Here is a 16,850-nt window from a genome sequence, read left to right on the forward strand (position 1 = left end):
CGCAACACAACTAGTACTATGTACAGTATAACTGTGCTCTACTTAGCTCAACGATTAACTCCACATGGCGTCCGCGTCTCCGCCATGCCGCTGTGCTCGCTGTCCTCTCGCCACGCTCCAGCGTCCGGTGGCTCGACGAGCATCCCCTGCACCAAAGATCTCATAGTACGACCCGACAACCATGTCGCCAAACCGTTGCTCGTCGTCGAGCTCCAGCAAGTCGCCTGACAACATGGAGAACAGCGCGCCGCTCAGGATGACGGCCGGCTCCTCCGCTGGGCAAGCTACTGGAAGAACAATCTGTTGCTGCTGGAACACTAAATTGCTGTCATGATTGATAAATTTAGGTGTTTTTTGCAGGTTCAATCTCTGAGTATTTTTTTGCGGGGAATCCAATCTTTGGTTTACCTTATAAAAGTACCTCCTTTCGGGCTCCAACCCATTCATGAGGCCATCGAAGACGAAGCCCGGATCCCTCCACCCTACGATGTCGTTTGCCAGCGCGTCGCACATGTGCTTCTGCTCGTACGTCCTCACCTCCATGCCCACCTCCGTTCAGCCCTTCTCCTCCTCCTTCTCAAGCCCATACCTCACGGCCCTCTTTCTGGCGTCCGCGCACACGAACATCACCCGCATCTCGTCGGCCCTATCGGCAAACGAGAGGTGCACCTGCTCTGGCCGCGCGGCCGAGCCCGCGAAAGAGACCTCGCCGGAGTGGGCGACGTGGTGGCAGCCGTGGAGGAGCGGGTTACCGTCGTGGTCGACATGGTGGTAGGAGTACTTTTTGGCGGGACAACAGAAGAGGCGGAACTGGTAGAGCGCCCGCAGGTTGGGGAGCCATGGGAGGGTGAGCTCTCCACGGCCGTTGCGCCAGGAGGCGGAGCCATTGAGGAAGATGTAGCCGAGAAAGTCGCGGTCGCTGGAGGTAGGGCCTGGGTTACCGGGAGGGATCGGCCACAAGCAGCTCAGTTGACGGCTGGAGTGGCCGGCTGAACGGACAGGGGGAAGAGCACGAGGGGCTCTTATTTGCATTTTTAATAAAAGATGATCAGTTCAACGAAAATGACAGAATCAGTACAACCGCTCGAATGCATCAGTACAAGTAGGGTAACAGAATAATATTCTGTTACGCGTAACAGAATAGCCCAGATGTGTGTGTGTGTGTATATATATATATATATATATATATATATATATATATATATATATATATATATATATATATATATATATATATATATATATATATATAAACGGCCGCACAGGGGACAGAATCATATCTTCAGGCAAACAGTATAAATATAGCCTCATAATCAAAATAAACATTGTTTTTACAATGATTCGATTCATCACTCGAACAAGACATTCTTCGAGCACTGCACCTCTATTAGGCGGGCACCTTCTGTGACCTGCGCCAAGTAGTGCTCGACCGGATATTGGCCCCCCGCTAGATCCTGGGTCGCTATAATGGTGGCCTCCATATCCGTCCAATAGGCTTTAACGCGGGTAAGAGCCATCCGCGCACCCTCTATGCACGCTGACCTTCTCATGGCGTCGATCCGAGGCACGGCCCCAAGGAATTGTTGCACCAAGCCAAAGTAATTGTCCGGCTTAGGCCCCTTTGGCCAAAGATGGTCTATTACAGACCGCATTGCAAGCCCGGACAGCCTGTGAAGCTCCGCTACAACAGTCATCTTGTCACTTAATGGCAGCGGGCGAGGGGGAGCATTGAATTGCGACCAGAAAAGCTTCTCCACTTCCTTGTCACCCTGATCTTCAAAGAACTTGGCAGCATCAGCTGTACTCTTCGCCAAATCTGCATACGCGTCCGCAGGACTCTAGCATCCATCCAGGGGAGCGTACTTCGGATTGAAAAACTTCATCCACAGCAAGTAGGAGCCCCCAGCCGTGATTTTTCCGGCCTGTTGAAGCTCCTCCTGCGCACCCCTGAGCTCAGTCCGTATCTCCTTGGTGGCATTCAGTTCCTTGTTTAGATCCGCCGAACTATCCTTATTCTCCTTTTTAAGGAGCTCATACCAGTCAGCGGCATTTTTTAACTCAACAGCCATTTCGGCTATCTTTTCCTTGCTTCGGCGATGAGCAGCCTGTTCGGCTCTCAATTCCTCGGCCGCCTTTAGGGCAGCCGCATTGCTCACCCGAGCTTGTTCCTTGGCTTGAGCAAGTTCCGCCCTCAAGGCCTCCACGGCAGTAGCACCATCTGCAGTCCAAACATATTGCGCTAACATCATGCCGCCTTCATATTTCCCTATACAAAGGAAGGCAAAGCACATACCTTGTGATTTATCCAGCCGCTCGTTCACTAGCATGATATCGGCATCAATCGATCCAATCTGCCTCGTTAGTTCGGCAACTTCAACAGACTGGTCGGCGGCCGGACCCACAGGTACCTGCACGTATTTATAGTGCAATCATTGATTTATGATCCCCCGTTTGCCGCCTAGGGCGGGCAACCAGAGTCTCAGGGGCTACTATCTATATGGAGCACATCTAGCGCGTGCCTCACAACCAAAGAAATAGTGTATTCTTCACTACATACCTCAAAGCCTCTAAGCATGCTTGTAAATGCTTCATTCAAACCACCTGTAGCGGATGAAATCTTCTTGAGCACCACGCTCATTAATGAGCGGTGCTCTTCCGAGAGCGCAACTCGCTCCAGTAGGCCTGTTAGTACGTCCGGCCGGACATTAAACTGTGCCGGACCCTCCCCATCGCCCCTCATGGGAGCCAAACGCTCCGGGCTCAGGGCGGCTGATGCATTGGCTTCCAGCTTTGGCAGATCCGGACTCCTCCGTGACGACACCTTGGTGTTGCCCGCTTCATGAGTCGGAGAGGGGGGAGGGGTTTCGCTCTCCATCATCTCCGGAGGAAGATCCCCCGAAGACGAAATCTGTTGAGAAGAGCTGCTAGCCGTACTGCAAAAGTCGAATCCTGGTTATTTATCTAGGAGAAACACAGTACCTTCAAATTGTCGATTGACTTACAGCTCGATGGAGGGCTGGCCCGTTGGTGGGCATGACGCGGTGAGGGTGCCCGTTGGGGTAGGGGCCCCCGAGGATAACTTTTTCCCTGGTTTGGGCATCTCCGCCTCCAAGTCTTTGGAGGCAGCCCACTTCTTCCCGCGCGGGGAGGAGGCCTTAGCCTCCCTTTCCTGGCTATCCTCCTTAGGGGAGGTAACAATTCCCCCGGTTCGGATGCGTAGCGTGTGGAGTTCGGTTTCTTCGTTCTTCCCCTTGTCTTTCCCTGAGGGCATTCTGCTGAGTACTCGGTCAAGCATCTTGGCCATGGTGGGACCAGGCGAGCCTTCGGGAAGTGGCGCCGGACACCCGATTCTCTCCGCTTTGCTGAGCCATTCCTGGCCACAGATGATTTTCAGAATAAACAACTATGACAGATAAAAAACAAGGTGTCCGGTATCAAGGTTACTTACTTGGGTATCTAGGCGATTGCAGCTTAGGCCCGCATCCTCGATGGTGTCCGGACATTCTACTTTCGGTCCGAAGAACAATTTGCACATCCTTTCGAGTTTCAAACCGAAGAAGTGCTTAACAGTCTGCGGACCCTCTGGATTAAACTCCCACATCCGGAGAGGCCGGCGTTGACACAGCAACATCCATCGGATTAACATCACTTGCATTATGCTAACAAGATTTATGTCCCTCTCAAGAAGCTCCCGGATACGGCTCTGCAATACTGGTACATCGCCAGCTAGCCCCCAATTCCGTCCCACATCAGTCCAAGATGCTAGTTGTGACGGAGGGCCCGAGCGGAACTCGGGGGCGGCCGTGACATAAAACCACCCCCGTTGCTATACATCGGATACTTCTAGGAAAGAACCCTCTGGCCATGGGGCATCGGTGTTCCTGCTTATTATGGTACCTCCGCACTCTGCATGTTGTCCCTTGATCATCTTCGTCTCCACATTGAAGGTCTTAAGCCATAAGCCGAAGTGTGGGGTGACATGGAGGAAGGCCTCGCACACTATAATGAACGACGAGATATGGAGGATGGCATCCGGAGCCAGATCATGAAAATCCAACCCATAATAAAACATGAGCCCCCTCACAAAAGGATCAAGGGTGAGGCCCAAGCCACGGAGGAAGTGAGGAACAAACACAATGCACTCATTGGGCTCCGGTGTAGGGATGACCTGCCCTAGAGCGGGAAGCCTGTGCCGGATGTTGGCGGTTAGATATCCGACCTCCCTAAGCTTCGCAATGTCTTTCTCTTGGATCGAGGAGGCCACCCACCGGCCTTGAAGGTTGGATCCGGACATATTGGAGGATTTGGGGTGTTTGGGCTTAGGTCTTGGGCGTTGGAGCTCGAGGTGCGAGAAGGTGCAAGGGAGGTGGAAAAGAGGCATAGGCCTTGACCCCTTTATAAATGGGATGAATATCAAGAGTCCTCAACGTGACCGCTTGAGGCTTATCTAAAAACACACAGAGTTATACCAACGGTCGTCGTGGGGTCACGCACGCCCATATTAATGGAAAATCCCGTAATAAGAGGAACACGATCTCTGCTTTGGCAGGACGTGCCAGTAAAACCGCCTTGCAATACGAGTCGAGGTGGGGTAAGGAACGCCGGTTTGTGTTGGACCAGGCCACAATGCAAGGGCACAACGTACGAAGATTGCCAGTGAATCAGATTTATGTTATGTTCCCTACAATGGTATGTGAAGATCATCTTGCAGATCCGGACACGGTTTGAGTGTTTGATAAATTACCTTGGAGTATTCGGAGATGGAACCCGCCTTGCAATGCCGATGACAAGACTGCGCTCCAGACTCATCGTCATTGAAGCCTGGTTCAGGGGCTACTGAGGGAGTCCTGGATTAGCGGGTATCCGGACAGTCGGACTGTGTACAATGTCCGGACTATTGAAGCATCAAGATACAAGACTCAAGACTTCGGCCCGTGTCCGGATGGGACTCTCCTTGTTGGAAATATGCCCTAGAGGCAATAATAAATTGATTATTATTATATTTCCTTGTTCATGATAATTGTTTATTATCCATGCTAGAATTGTATTGATAGGAAACTCAGATACATGTGTGGATACATAGACAACACCATGTCCCTAGTAAGCCTCTAGTTGACTAGCTCGTTAGTCAATAGATGGTTACGGTTTCCTGACCATGGACATTGGATGTCGTTGATAACGGGATCACATCATTAGGAGAATGATGTGATGGACAAGACCCAATCCTAAGCCTAGCACAAGATCATGTAGTTCGTATGCTAAAGCTTTTCTAATGTCAAGTATCATTTCCTTAGACCATGAGATTGTGCAACTCCCGGATACCGTAGGAGTGCTTTGGGTGTGCCAAACGTCACAACGTAACTGGGTGGCTATAAAGGTACACTACGGGTATCTCTGAAAGTGTCTGTTGGGTTGGCACGAATCGAGATTGGGATTTTGTCACTCCGTGTAAACGGAGAGGTATCTCTGGGCCCACTCGGTAGGACATCATCATAATGTGCACAATGTGACCAAGGGGTTGATCACGGGATGATGTGTTATGGAACGAGTAAAGAGACTTGCCGGTAACGAGATTGAACAAGGTATCGGTATACCGACGATCGAATCTCGGGCAAGTACCATACCGCTAGACAAAGGGAATTGAATACGGGATTGATTGAGTCCTTGACATCGTGGTTCATCCGATGAGATCATCATGGAACATGTGGGAGCCAACATGGGTATCCAGATCCCGCTGTTGGTTATTGACCGGAGAACATCTCGGTCATGACTACATGTCTCCCGAACCCGTAGGGTCTACACACTTAAGGTTCGATGACGCTAGGGTTATAAAGGAAGTTTGTATGTGGTTACCGAATGTTGTTAGGAGTCCCGGATGAGATCCCAGACGTCACGAGGAGTTCCGGAATGGTCCGGAGGTAAAGATTTATATATAGGAAGTCCTGTTTCGGCCATCGGGACAAGTTTCGGGGTCATCGGTATTGTACCGGGACCACCGGAAGGGTCCCGGGGGCCCATCGGGTGGGGCCACCTGCCCGGGGGGCCACATGGGCTGTAGGGGGTGCGCCTTGGCCTACATGGTCCAAGGGCACCAGCCCCTAGAGGCCCATGCGCCAAGATATAGGAAAAAGGGGAGAGTCCTAAAGGGGGAAGGCACCTCCCAGGTGCCTTGGGGAGGATGGACTCCTCCCCCCCTCTTAGCCGCACCCCTTCCTTGGAGGAAGGGGCAAGGCTGCGCATCCCCCCTCTCCCCTGCCCCTATATATAGTGGAGGGGAGGGAGGGCATCCATACCTGAGCCCTTGGCGCCTCCCTCCCTCCCGTGACACCTCCTCCTCTCCCGTAGGTGCTTGGCGAAGCCCTGCAGGATTGCCACACTCCTCCATCACCACCACGCCGTTGTGCTGCTGCTGGATGGAGTCTTCCTCAACCTCTCCCTCTCTCCTTGCTGGATCAAGGCGTGGGAGACATTGTCGAGCTGTACGTGTGTTGAACGCGGAGGTGCCGTCCGTTCGGCACTAGGATCATTGGTGATCTGAATCACGACGAGTACGACTCCATCAACCCCGTTCACTTGAACGCTTCCGCTTAGCGATCTACAAGGGTATGTAGATGCACTCTCCTTCCCCTTGTTGCTAGTCTCTCCATAGATAGATCTTGGTGACACGTAGGAAAATTTTGAATTTCTGCTACGTTCCCCAACAGTGGCATCATGAGCTAGGTCTATTGCGTAGATTCTTTGCACGAGTAGAACACAAAGTAGTTGTGGGCGTCGATATTGTTCAATATGCTTGCCGTTACTAGTCTTATCTTGATTCGGCGGCATCGTGGGATGAAGCGGCCCGGACCAACCTTACACGTACGCTTACGTGAGACCGGTTCCACCGACAAACATGCACTAGTTGCATAAGGTGGCTGGCGGGTGTGTGTCTCTCCCACTTTAGTCGGATCGGATTCGATGAAAAGGGTCCTTATGAAGGGTAAATAGAAATTGGCATATCACGTTGTGGTTCATGCGTAGGTAAGAAACGTTCTTGCTAGAAACCCATAGCAGCCACGTAAAACATGCAAACAACAATTAGAGGACGTCTAACTTGTTTTTGCAGGGTATGCTATGTGATGTGATATGGCCAAAAAGGATGTGATGAATGATATATGTGATGTATGAGATTGATCATGTTCTTGTAATAGGAATCACGACTTGCATGTCGATGAGTATGACAACCGGCAGGAGCCATAGGAGTTGTCTTTATTTATTTGTGACCTGTGTGTCAACTTAAACGTCATGTAATTACTTTACTTTATTGCTAACCGTTAGCCATAGTAGTAGAAGTAATAGTTGGCGAGGCAACTTCATGAAGACACGATGATGGAGATCATGGTGTCATGCCGGTGACGATGATGATCATGGAGCCCCGAAGATGAAGATCAAAAGGAGCAAAATGATATTGGCCATATCATGTCACTATTTGATTGCATGTGATGTTTATCATGTTTATACATCTTATTTGTTTCGAACGACGGTAGTAAATAAGATGATCCCTTACAACAATTTCAAGAAGTGTTCTCCCCTAACTGTGCACCGTTGCGACAGTTTGTGTTTCGAAGCACCACGTGATGATCGGGTGTTAGATTCTAACGTTCACATACAACGGGTGTAAGATAGATTTACACACGCGAAACACTTAGGGTTAACTTGACGAGCCTAGCATGTACAGACATGGCCTCGGAACACGGAGACCGAAAGGTCGAACATGAGTCGTATAGAAGATACGATCAACATGAAGATGTTCACCGATGATGACTAGTCCATCTCACGTGATGATTAGACACGGCCTAGTTTGACTCAGATCATGTAATCACTTAGATGACTAGAGGGATGTCTATCTGAGTGGGAGTTCATAAGATGAACTTAATTATCCTGAACATAGTCAAAAGGTTTTTGCAAATTATGTTGTAGCTCATGCTATAGTTCTACTGTTTAGATATGTTCCTAGAGAAAAATTAGTTGAAAGTTGAAAGTAGCAATTATGCGGACTAGGTCCGTAAACTGAGGATTGTCCTCATTGCTTCATAGAAGGCTTATGTCCTTAATGCACCGCTCAGTGTGCTGAACCTCGAACGTTGTCTGTGGTTGTTGCGAACATCTGACATACACGTTTTGATAACTACGTGATAGTTCAGTTAAACGGTTTAGAGTTGAGGCACCAAAGACGTTTTTGAAACATCGCGAAACATATGAGATGTTTTGAGGGCTGAAATTGGGATTTCAGGCTCGTGCCCATGTCAAGAGGTATAAGACCTCCGATGACTTTCTTAACCTGCAAACTAAGGAGAAAAGCTCAATTGTTGAGCTTGTGCTCAGATTGTCTGAGTACAACAATCATTTGAATCGAGTGGGAGTTGATCTTCCAGATAAGACAGTGATGGTTCTCCAAAGTCATTGCCACCAAGCTGTTAGAGCTTCGTGATGAACTATAACATATCAGGGATAGATATGATGATCCTTGAGGTATTCGCGATGTTTGACACCGCGAAAGTAGAAATCAAGAAGGAGCATCAATTGTTGATGGTTGGTGAAACCACTAGTTTCAAGAAGGGCAAGGGCAAGAAGGGATACTTCATGAAACGGCAAATCGGCTGCTGCTCTAGTGAAGAAACCCAAGGTAAAACCCAAACCCGAGACTAAGTGCTTCTGTAATAAGGGGAACAACCACTAGAGCAGAATTACCCTAGATACTTGGTAGATAAGAAGGCTGACAAGGTCGATAGAAGTATATTGGATATACATTGTGTTAATGTGTACTTTGCTAGTACTCCTAGTAGCACCAGGGTATTAGATACCGGTTCGGTTGCTAAGTGTTAGTAACTCGAAACAAAAGGCTACGGAATAAACGGAGACTAGCTAAAGGTGAGCTGACGATATGTGTTGGAAGTTTTTCCAAGCTTGATATGATCAAGCATTGCACGCTCCCTCTACCAAAGAGATTGGTGTTAAACCTAAATAATTGTTATTTGGTGTTTGCGTTGAGCATAGACATGATTGGATTACGTCTATCGCAATATGGTTATTCATTTAAGGAGAATAATGGTTACTCTGTTTATTTGAATAATACCTTCAATGGTCTTACACCTAAAATGAATGGTTTATTGAATCTCGATCGTAGTGATACACATGTTCATGCCAAAAGATATAAGATAGTAATGATAGTACCACTTACTTGTGGCACTGCCATGTAAGTCATTATGGTATAAAACGCATGAAGAAGCTCCATGCAAATGGATCGTTTGGACTCACTTGATTTTGAATCACTTGAGACATGCAAATCATACCACATGGGCAAGATGACTGAAAGCCTCGTTTTCAGTAAAATGGAACTAGAAAGCAACTTGTTGGAAGTAATACATTTTGATGTGTGCAGTCCAATGAGTGCTGAGGCATGTAGTGGATATCGTTATGTTCTTACTTCACAGATGATTTGAGTAGATGTTGAGTATATTTACTTGATGAATCACGAGTCTGAATTATTGAAAGGTTCAAGTAATTTCAGGGTGAAGTTGAAAGATCGTCGTGACAAGAGGATAAAATATCTATGATATGATCATAGAATATCTGAATTACGAGTTTGGCATAGAATTAAGACATTCTGGAAATTGTTTCACAACTAATACAGCCTGGAACACCATAGTGTGATGGTGTGTCCGAACATCATAACTGCACCCTATTGGATATGATGCATACCATGATGTCTCTTATCGAATTACCATGATAGTTTATGGGTTAGGCATTAAAGACAACCACATTCACTTTAAATAGGGCACCACGTAATTCCGATGAGATGACACCGTATGAACCATGGTTTAGCGAAACCTAAGCTGTCATTTCTTAAAAGTTTGGGGCTACGACGCTTATGTGAAAAGTTTCAGGCTGATAAGCTCGAACCCAAAGCGGATAAATGCATCTTCATAGGACACCCAAAAACAGTTGGGTATACCTCCTAATTCAGACCCGAAAGCAATAGGGATTGTTTCTTGAATCGGGTCCTTTCTCGAGGAAAGGTTTCTCTCGAAAGAATTGAGTGGGAGGATGGTGGAGACTTGATGAGGTTATTGAACCATCACTTCAACCAGTGTGTAGCAGGGCACAGGAAGTTGTTCCTGTGGCACCTACACCAATTGAAGTAGAAGCTTATGATAGTGATCATGAAACTTCAGATCAAGTCACTCCCAAACCTCGTAGGGTGACAAGGATACGTACTACTTCAGAGTGGTACAGTAATCCTGTCTTGGAAGTCATGTTGCTAGACAACAATGAACCTACGAGCTATGGAGAAGCGATGGTGGGCCCGGATTCCGATAAATGGCTCAAGGCCATAAAACCCGAGAGAGGATCCATGTATGAAAACAAAGTGTAGACTTTGGAAGAACTACTTGATGGTCGTAAGGCTGTTAGGTACATATGGATTTTGAAAGGAAGACAGACAATGATGGTAAGTGTCACCATTGAGAAAGCTCGACTTGTCGTTAAGATATTTTCCGACAAGTTCAAGGAGTTGACTACGATGAGACTTTCTCACTCGTAGCGATGCTAAGAGTCTGTTGGAATTATATTAGCAATTACTGCATTATTTATGAAATCTTGCAGATAGGATGTCAAAACATTGTTTCCTCGACGTTATACTTGAGGAAAGGTTGTACAACCAGAAGGTTTTGTCAATCCCAAAAGATGCTAATAAGTATGCAAAGCTCCAGCAATCCTTCTAAGGACTGGAGTGAGCATCTCGGAGTTGGAATGTATGCTTTGATGGTGATCAAAGATTTTGGGTTTGTAGAAAGTTTATGAGAAACTTGTATTTCCAAAGAAGTGAGTGGGAGCACTATAGAATTTCTGATGAGTATATGTTGTTGACATATTGTTGATCAGAAATGATGTAGAATTTCTGGAAAGCATATAGGGTTATTTGGAAAGTGTTTTCAATGGAAAACCGGGATTAAGCTACTTGAACATTGAGCATCAAGATCTATAAGGATAGATCAAAACGCTTAATAGTACTTTCAAATGAGCACATGCCTTGACATGATCTTGAAGGTGTTCAAGATGGATCAGTCAAAGAAGGAGTTCTTGCCTGAGTTGTAAGGTATGAAGTTAAGACTTAAAGCTCGACCATGGCAGAATAGAGAGAAAGGAACGAAGGTCGTCCCCTATGCTTAAGACATAGGCTTTACAGTATGCTATGCTGTGTACCGCACCTGAAGTGTGCTTTACCATAAGTCAGTCAAGGGGTACAAGAGTGATCCAAGAATGGATCACAGGACAGCGGTCAAAGTTATCGTTAGTAACTAGTGAACTAAGGAATTTTCTCAATTATGGAGGTGGTAAAAGAGTTCGTCGTAAAGGGTTACGTCGATGCAAGCTTAACACCTATCCGGATAGCTCTGAGTAGAGATACCGGATACGTATAATGGAGCAACAATTTAGAATAGCTCCAAGTAGAACAGTTATTTGGAATAGCTCCAAATAGAACGTGGTAGCTGCATCTAGGAGATGACATAGAGATTTGTAAAGCACACACGGATCTGAAAGGTTCAGACCCGTTGACTATAACCTCTCTCACAAGCATAACATGATCAAACCCAGAACTCATCGAGTGTTAATCACATGGTAAATGTGAACTAGATTATTGACTCTAGTAAACTCTTTGGGTGTTAGTCAAATGGGGATGTGACCTTGAGTGTTAATCACATATCGATGTGAACTAGATTATTGACTCTAGTGCAAGTGGGAGACTGTTGGAAATATGCCCTAGAGGCAATAATAAATTGATTATTATTATATTTCCTTGTTCATGATAATTGTTTATTATCCATGCTAGAATTGTATTGATAGGAAACTCAGATACATGTGTGGATACATAGACAACACCATGTCCCTAGTAAGCCTCTAGTTGACTAGCTCGTTAGTCAATAGATGGTTACGGTTTCCTGACCATGGACATTGGATGTCGTTGATAACGGGATCACATCATTAGGAGAATGATGTGATGGACAAGACCCAATCCTAAGCCTAGCACAAGATCATGTAGTTCGTATGCTAAAGCTTTTCTAATGTCAAGTATCATTTCCTTAGACCATGAGATTGTGCAACTCCCGGATACCGTAGGAGTGCTTTGGGTGTGCCAAACGTCACAACGTAACTGGGTGGCTATAAAGGTACACTACGGGTATCTCTGAAAGTGTCTGTTGGGTTGGCACGAATCGAGATTGGGATTTTGTCACTCCGTGTAAACGGAGAGGTATCTCTGGGCCCACTCGGTAGGACATCATCATAATGTGCACAATGTGACCAAGGGGTTGATCACGGGATGATGTGTTATGGAACGAGTAAAGAGACTTGCCGGTAACGAGATTGAACAAGGTATCGGTATACCGACGATCGAATCTCGGGCAAGTACCATACCGCTAGACAAAGGGAATTGAATACGGGATTGATTGAGTCCTTAACATCGTGGTTCATCCGATGAGATCATCGTGGAACATGTGGGAGCCAACATGGGTATCCAGATCCCGCTGTTGGTTATTGACCGGAGAACATCTCGGTCATGACTACATGTCTCCCGAACCCGTAGGGTCTACACACTTAAGGTTCGATGACGCTAGGGTTATAAAGGAAGTTTGTATGTGGTTACCGAATGTTGTTCGGAGTCCCGGATGAGATCCCGGACGTCACGAGGAGTTCCGGAATGGTTCGGAGGTAAAGATTTATATATAGGAAGTCCTGTTTCGGCCATCGGGACAAGTTTCGGGGTCATCGGTATTGTACCGGGACCACCGGAAGGGTCCCGGGGGCCCACCGGGTGGGGCCACCTGCCCGGGGGGCCACATGGGCTATAGGGGGTGCGCCTTGGCCTACATGGGCCAAGGGCACCAGCCCCTAGAGGCCCATGCGCCAAGATATAGGAAAAAGGGGAGAGTCCTAAAGGGGGAAGGCACCTCCGAGGTGCCTTGGGGAGGATGGACTCCTCCCCCCCTCTTAGCCGCACCCCTTCCTTGGAGGAAGGGGCAAGGCTGCGCCTCCCCCCTCTCCCCTGCCCCTATATATAGTGGAGGGGAGGGAGGGCATCCATACCTGAGCCCTTGGCACCTCCCTCCCTCCCGTGACACCTCCTCCTCTCCCGTAGGTGCTTGGCGAAGCCCTGCAGGATTGCCACACTCCTCCATCACCACCACGCCGTTGTGCTGCTGCTGGATGGAGTCTTCCTCAACCTCTCCCTCTCTCCTTGCTGGATCAAGGCATGGGAGACATCGTCGAGCTGTACGTGTGTTGAACGCGGAGGTGTCGTCCGTTCGGCACTAGGATCATCGGTGATCTGAATCACGACAAGTACGACTCCATCAACCCCGTTCACTTGAACGCTTCCGCTTATCGATCTACAAGGGTATGTAGATGCACTCTCCTTCCCCTCGTTGCTAGTCTCTCCATAGATAGATCTTGGTGACACGTAGGAAAATTTTGAATTTCTGCTACGTTCCCCAACACTCCTTGGCATGGAAGGCAAGCTTGGCGATCCAGATATTGTGTTTCCTTCCTTGTAACTGACTCCATGTAAACCCTAGCCCTCTCCGGTGTCTATATAAAGCGGAGAGGTTCATCCTTAGGAGGCCGATCACAATTACAATCATACCATCATAGGCTAGCTCTTAGGGTTTAGCCTCTACGATCTCGTGGTAGATCTACTCTTGTACTACCCATATCTTCAATATTAATCAAGCAGGAAGTAGGGTTTTACCTTCATCGAGAGGGCCCGAACCTGGGTAAACATCTCTGTCCCTTGCTTCCTGTTACCATCAGCCTAGACACACAGATCGGGACCCCCTACCCGAGATCCGCCGGTTTTGACACCGACAGGGGGCAAATGAAAAAATGCCTCGCCTCCTCGTATTCGCTCGACACATGGAGATGGCCATTATTGAAGCACAAAAGCCGAGGAGTACAACATTGATGGGAAGCCGGACACTGTTTGTTACAACAGGTACTTTGGAGTATTCGGAGATGGAACCCACCTTGCTATGCCGAAGACAAAACTGCGCGCCGGACTCATCATCATTGAAGCCTGGTTCAGGGGCTACTGAGGGAGTCCTGGATTGAGGGGGTATCCGGACAGCCGGACTATATGCTTTGTTCGGACTGTTGGACTATGAAGATACAAGACTCAAGACTTCGTCCCGTGTCCGGATGGGACTCTCCTTTGCGTGGAAGACAAGCTTGGCAATCCAGATATTAGGTTTCCTTCTTTGTAACCGACTCTGTGTAAACCCTAGCCCCCTCCAGTGTCTATATAAACCGGAGGGTTTGGTCCGTATAGGGACGATCACAACAATCATAATCATCATAGGCTAGCTTCTAGGGTTTAGCCTCTATGATCTCATGGTAGATCAACTTTTGTAATACTCATATCATCAATATCAATCAAGCAGGAAGTAGGGTTTTACCTCCATCAAGAGGGCCCGAACCTGGGTAAAACATTGTGTCCCTTGCCTCCTGTTACCATTAGCCTTAGATGCACAGATCGGGACCCCCTACCCGAGATCCACCGGTTTTGACACCAACACCACCCATGACTTAGCCCTGAGAGGGAGTTAGTCGGAGTGGCCGGGAGAGTGTCATGGTAGTAGATCGGTTTTGTCGGAATGCTGTTGGTCGACCCGAATGGGAGCGAGAGGCCATGGGTTTCGTGTGTGGGTATAGTGTGCTAACCTCTGCAGAGCGTGTGTTAAGTCTATCGATAGCCCTGCCCACGGATAAGGGCCTAGTTCGTAAGTAAGTCACACTATGGGTCAACAGTACTAATAATGACGTGCTTAATAACAACCCCGGTTCGATGATGAAAGAAGTTGGTTGATCTTTATGTGATCGTGAGAGGATCACCGTGGTATCGAGGATACCGAGTGGTGGAATATTTGTGATATTATGCGAGAATCATAGGTAAAGGTCAAGATCCTTGTGGTCATGTATTGATTACTATGGTATTGTTTATACCAAGCTTGATTTGATCCTGAGATGATCGTGTGATGTTCGAGGATGGTAAGTGATGCATGTGATGGTTACGAGGTAACCCGAGCAGAGTAAGTTGGTGCCTGATAGCGTCATCATGTTGCATGCTAGTTTCATCATGTTTATATGTCATGCCATGCTTATATTGTGATAGTGGTATCATGTTGCTGCCATGTTGTTCTAATGATGTCATGTTAATTTCTGCTTAACCTGTAATGGCCATGCTGTTGTTTGTCTTGAATGCTTCTGGTTATTGTGAGCTTGCAAGTACATTCAATGTACTGACCTGGCATGTCATGCCAGTTTGCAGGTCATGTCGGATTTGATTGCTTGTTTGCCGGGGATTCTTTGCTTGCGAGCTAGGATATGCGTTCTAGCTAGAGTCCCTGTGGAGTGGAGTTCACCACCATCGTCATTGTTTCGATGCTAGAAGTTATTGCGCTGCTTCGTGTTGTTTTGCTGCTTGCATAGAGCAACCGTGGCAGGCGTAGTGTCGCCTTACCGATGTAATTCCCTGTTATATCAGAATCCCCTTGTACCCAATATAGATTGTAATAAAGAACCGGTTTGTTCTATGCTAAGCAGTTCCGTATTCCAGAAGACTTCTCCTCGATCTCTGGGCTGGAATACGGGGCGTTCCAGTTTCTCTGAGCCGGGGTGCCACAACACACGATGATAAACGCCGAGATGTGGAAGGAATTCGGGGCCAGATCATGGAAATCCAGCCCGTAGTAGTACATGAGACCTCAGACGAAGGGGTGAAGAGCGAACCCAAGTCCTCAGAGGAAGTGGGGGATAAAAACCACCCTCTCACCGGGCTCCGAGGTGGGGATGACCTGCCCCGGGGTTGGAAGCCTATGTTTGATTTCCGTTGTCAAGTACCTCGCCTCACGCATGTCCTGGATGTTCTTCTCCGTTACGGAGGAGGCCATCCACTTGCCCTGAAAGCCGGATCTGACCATGGCCGAAGGAGTTGGGGCGAAGGGAAAGTTTAGAACTTGGGCGCTGGAGCTCGGGGGATTGAAAGGCAGAGGAAGGAGAAGGCGTGAGGTGAACAGATGGGTCTTTGTCCTCTTATAGAGGCAGGGAATATCAAGTGCCCCCTCATAAGCCTTAAATCTTGCCTATTCCCAAGGAGACGTGTGAACGACATGGTTGGATTACCCAAAACCCCTATTGATGAGAATCCCATGATAAGGGGACACGATCTCTGCTTTGACAAGACATGTCAATGGTCGTGCCTCGAAATGCGAAACAGGGTTGTAAAACGGTTCAGAATAGTAATAAGGCCAGAACATAACATCTCACCAAAAAAGTTGCTCGTGGACATGACTTATTTTAAGTATTGTTGCCTTTTACAGCTTAGGGTTGTATGTATTAAGCAGGGTCGGATACCGCCCTTGTGTGAGGAAAGCTGCTTTGAAGTAGTTGGAGAAGGAACCCGCCTTGCAATGCCGAAGACAATCTGCGCGTCGGACACGTCTTCATTGAAGCCTGGTTCAGGGGCTACTGAGGGAGTCCTGGACTAAGGAGTCCCCGGGCGTCCGGGCTATGTGATATGGGCCGGACTAATGGGCCATGAGGATATAAGATTAAAGACCTTTCCCCGTGCCCAGATGGGACTCTCCTTTGCATGGGTGGCAAGCTTGGTGTTAGGATCATGCACCTTCCTTTCTTTGTAAACCGACTCTGTACAACCCTACATCCCTCCGTGTCTATATAAACTGGAGGTTTAGTCCGTAGGGCAGGAACACAATCATACAGGCTAGACATCTAGGGTTTTAGCCATTACGATCTCG

General features: G+C 47.7%; 1 pseudogene; it reads right to left on the bottom strand.

Moving 5' to 3' along the window:
• Nucleotides 1-38: 38 nt before the first annotated feature.
• Nucleotides 39-16,013, bottom strand: LOC123158053 (uncharacterized; annotated as a pseudogene).
• Between the last annotated feature and the right edge of the window lie 837 nt (nucleotides 16,014-16,850).

This window comes from Triticum aestivum, chromosome 7B (genome assembly GCF_018294505.1).
Source record: "Triticum aestivum cultivar Chinese Spring chromosome 7B, IWGSC CS RefSeq v2.1, whole genome shotgun sequence".
Taxonomy (NCBI): domain Eukaryota; kingdom Viridiplantae; phylum Streptophyta; class Magnoliopsida; order Poales; family Poaceae; genus Triticum; species Triticum aestivum.